Below are 4,962 nucleotides of genomic sequence, written 5' to 3' on the forward strand. Positions count from 1 at the left end.
TTTCTCTACCAGTGTCATTGTATTAGACAACTGTTATCAAACTTAGCAATAATGATGCATTAATCTGCCAATCAAGTGTGAAAGCTGGCTATGTGTATAGGCATAGTAAACACATATCATCATCATCCTCATTATCATTTATTTATATAGTGTCACTAATAGCGCAGCGCTGTACAGAGAACCCATTCACATCAGTCCCTACCCTATTGGAGCTTACAGTCTAAATTCCCTAATATAGACACACACACACACAGACAGAGAGGGAGAGACTAGGGTCAATTTTGATAGCAGCCAATTAACCTAACAGTATGTTTTTTGGAGTGTGGGAGGAAACCACAGCACCCGGAGGAAACCCACGCAAACACAGGGAGAACATACAAACTTCACACAGATAAGGCCATTGTTGATATAAGTACTGGCTCTGCTTACCATTGTCCAGTCTAGTACATAACTGTATTAATGCTGTGAAATATTATTACTTTGAATGCCTTAAAAATGCAAGAGCGCATTTGGGTAAGTTTATGCTAATAAAAGATATATGCACTTTTCTTGCCTACCCATACTATTTAATAACCACCAAAAATTAAGCAATATGTAAGCACTGCTTCCAGTTGAAATCAGTCTGTCTGTCTGTCTGTCTATCTATCTATCTATCTATCTATCTATCTATCTTTCTATCTTTCTATCTATCTATCCGTCTGTCTATCTTTAAAACTGAAAGACATCCATTAAACATACACAATGACAGCATATTTAGTGTGTAATTGATGCTAAAACACAATTCTCACTCTCCTAATATAGCTGATTTTTGACAATGAACTGCATTTTTCATGTGAAGCATTTGATGTCATAAAGATGTAAACCTCACAAAGCAATTCTGTCACTGGTCAGTTTGCTTGACAGACATCTGACTTTAAGGTACTAGCCAATGGAAACATGGTGACATGTAAATATGAAAGCACATTAGGACAAAATATGCAATAAGATAGAGGCAAAGGGAGATGGCTGCTGGGAATGTATTTCATTTATCCCAGAAAATCTTTAAATCTAAGTATTAATACTACGTTGATGTACTTTTGAAATTGGAGAGCTACTTTTTACTAAAAGTACATCTCCCTTATATAATTAAGTATAATGCAGACCTGCTCAAAAACTTAGTATAATTAAAGAAGTCTTATGCCATAAATGATGATGATGAGAGCTGCTTATGTGAATGTCTATAGTGGTTTTCTCTACCAGTGTCACTGTATTAGACAACTGTTATCAAACTTAGCAATAATGATGCATTAATCTGCCAATCAAGTGTGAAAGCTGGCTATGTGTATAGGCATAGTAAACACATATCATCATCATCCTCATTATCATTTATTTATATAGTGTCACTAATAGCGCAGCGCTGTACAGAGAACCCATTCACATCAGTCCCTACCCTATTGGAGCTTACAGTCTAAATTCCCTAATATAGACACACACTCACACACAGACAGAGAGGGAGAGACTAGGGTCAATTTTGATAGCAGCCAATTAACCTAACAGTATGTTTTTTGGAGTGTGGGAGGAAACCCACGCAAACACAGGGAGAACATACAAACTTCACACAGATAAGGCCATTGTTGATATAAGTACTGGCTCTGCTTACCATTGTCCAGTCTAGTACATAACTGTATTAATGCTGTGAAATATTATTACTTTGAATGCCTTAAATATGCAAGAGCGCATTTGGGTAAGTTTATGCTAATAAAAGATATATGCACTTTTCTTGCCTACCCATACTATTTAATAACCACCAAAAATTAAGCAATATGTAAGCACTGCTTCCAGTTGAAATCAGTCTGTCTGTCTGTCTATCTATCTTTCTATCTATCTATCTTTCTATCTATCTATCTATCTATCTTTCTATCTTTCTATCTATCTATCTATCTATCGGTCTGTCTATCTTTAAAACTGAAAGACATCCATTAAACATACACAATGACAGCATATTTAGTGTGTAATTGATGCTAAAACACAATTCTCACTCTCCTAATATAGCTGATTTTTGACAATGAACTGCATTTTTCATGTGAAGCATTTGATGTCATAAAGATGTAAACCTCACAAAGCAATTCTGTCACTGGTCAGTTTGCTTGACAGACATCTGACTTTAAGGTACTAGCCAATGGAAACATGGTGACATGTAAATATGAAAGCACATTAGGACAAAATATGCAATAAGATAGAGGCAAAGGGAGATGGCTGCTGGGAATGTATTTCATTTATCCCAGAAAATCTTTAAATCTAAGTATTAATACTACGTTGATGTACTTTTGAAATTGGAGAGCTACTTTTTACTAAAAGTACATCTCCCTTATATAATTAAGTATAATGCAGACCTGCTCAAAAACTTAGTATAATTAAAGAAGTCTTATGCCATAAATGATGATGATGAGAGCTGCTTATGTGAATGTCTATAGTGGTTTTCTCTACCAGTGTCACTGTATTAGACAACTGTTATCAAACTTAGCAATAATGATGCATTAATCTGCCAATCAAGTGTGAAAGCTGGCTATGTGTATAGGCATAGTAAACACATATCATCATCATCCTCATTATCATTTATTTATATAGTGTCACTAATAGCGCAGCGCTGTACAGAGAACCCATTCACATCAGTCCCTACCCTATTGGAGCTTACAGTCTAAATTCCCTAATATAGACACACACTCACACACAGACAGAGAGGGAGAGACTAGGGTCAATTTTGATAGCAGCCAATTAACCTAACAGTATGTTTTTTGGAGTGTGGGAGGAAACCCACGCAAACACAGGGAGAACATACAAACTTCACACAGATAAGGCCATTGTTGATATAAGTACTGGCTCTGCTTACCATTGTCCAGTCTAGTACATAACTGTATTAATGCTGTGAAATATTATTACTTTGAATGCCTTAAATATGCAAGAGCGCATTTGGGTAAGTTTATGCTAATAAAAGATATATGCACTTTTCTTGCCTACCCATACTATTTAATAACCACCAAAAATTAAGCAATATGTAAGCACTGCTTCCAGTTGAAATCAGTCTGTCTGTCTGTCTGTCTGTCTATCTATCTATCTATCTATCTTTCTATCTTTCTATCTTTCTATCTATCTATCCGTCTGTCTATCTTTAAAACTGAAAGACATCCATTAAACATACACAATGACAGCATATTTAGTGTGTAATTGATGCTAAAACACAATTCTCACTCTCCTAATATAGCTGATTTTTGACAATGAACTGCATTTTTCATGTGAAGCATTTGATGTCATAAAGATGTAAACCTCACAAAGCAATTCTGTCACTGGTCAGTTTGCTTGACAGACATCTGACTTTAAGGTACTAGCCAATGGAAACATGGTGACATGTAAATATGAAAGCACATTAGGACAAAATATGCAATAAGATAGAGGCAAAGGGAGATGGCTGCTGGGAATGTATTTCATTTATCCCAGAAAATCTTTAAATCTAAGTATTAATACTACGTTGATGTACTTTTGAAATTGGAGAGCTACTTTTTACTAAAAGTACATCTCCCTTATATAATTAAGTATAATGCAGACCTGCTCAAAAACTTAGTATAATTAAAGAAGTCTTATGCCATAAATGATGATGATGAGAGCTGCTTATGTGAATGTCTATAGTGGTTTTCTCTACCAGTGTCACTGTATTAGACAACTGTTATCAAACTTAGCAATAATGATGCATTAATCTGCCAATCAAGTGTGAAAGCTGGCTATGTGTATAGGCATAGTAAACACATATCATCATCATCCTCATTATCATTTATTTATATAGTGTCACTAATAGCGCAGCGCTGTACAGAGAACCCATTCACATCAGTCCCTACCCTATTGGAGCTTACAGTCTAAATTCCCTAATATAGACACACACTCACACACAGACAGAGAGGGAGAGACTAGGGTCAATTTTGATAGCAGCCAATTAACCTAACAGTATGTTTTTTGGAGTGTGGGAGGAAACCACAGCACCCGGAGGAAACCCACGCAAACACAGGGAGAACATACAAACTTCACACAGATAAGGCCATTGTTGATATAAGTACTGGCTCTGCTTACCATTGTCCAGTCTAGTACATAACTGTATTAATGCTGTGAAATATTATTACTTTGAATGCCTTAAATATGCAAGAGCGCATTTGGGTAAGTTTATGCTAATAAAAGATATATGCACTTTTCTTGCCTACCCATACTATTTAATAACCACCAAAAATTAAGCAATATGTAAGCACTGCTTCCAGTTGAAATCAGTCTGTCTGTCTGTCTATCTATCTATCTATCTATCTATCTATCTATCTTTCTATCTTTCTATCTATCTATCTTTCTATCTTTCTATCCGTCTGTCTATCTTTAAAACTGAAAGACATCCATTAAACATACACAATGACAGCATATTTAGTGTGTAATTGATGCTAAAACACAATTCTCACTCTCCTAATATAGCTGATTTTTGACAATGAACTGCATTTTTCATGTGAAGCATTTGATGTCATAAAGATGTAAACCTCACAAAGCAATTCTGTCACTGGTCAGTTTGCTTGACAGACATCTGACTTTAAGGTACTAGCCAATGGAAACATGGTGACATGTAAATATGAAAGCACATTAGGACAAAATATGCAATAAGATAGAGGCAAAGGGAGATGGCTGCTGGGAATGTATTTCATTTATCCCAGAAAATCTTTAAATCTAAGTATTAATACTACGTTGATGTACTTTTGAAATTGGAGAGCTACTTTTTACTAAAAGTACATCTCCCTTATATAATTAAGTATAATGCAGACCTGCTCAAAAACTTAGTATAATTAAAGAAGTCTTATGCCATAAATGATGATGATGAGAGCTGCTTATGTGAATGTCTATAGTGGTTTTCTCTACCAGTGTCATTGTATTAGACAACTGTTATCAAACTTAGCAATAATG

Source organism: Mixophyes fleayi, unplaced genomic scaffold, assembly GCF_038048845.1.
Source record: "Mixophyes fleayi isolate aMixFle1 unplaced genomic scaffold, aMixFle1.hap1 Scaffold_157, whole genome shotgun sequence".
In the NCBI taxonomy this organism is placed as follows: domain Eukaryota; kingdom Metazoa; phylum Chordata; class Amphibia; order Anura; family Limnodynastidae; genus Mixophyes; species Mixophyes fleayi.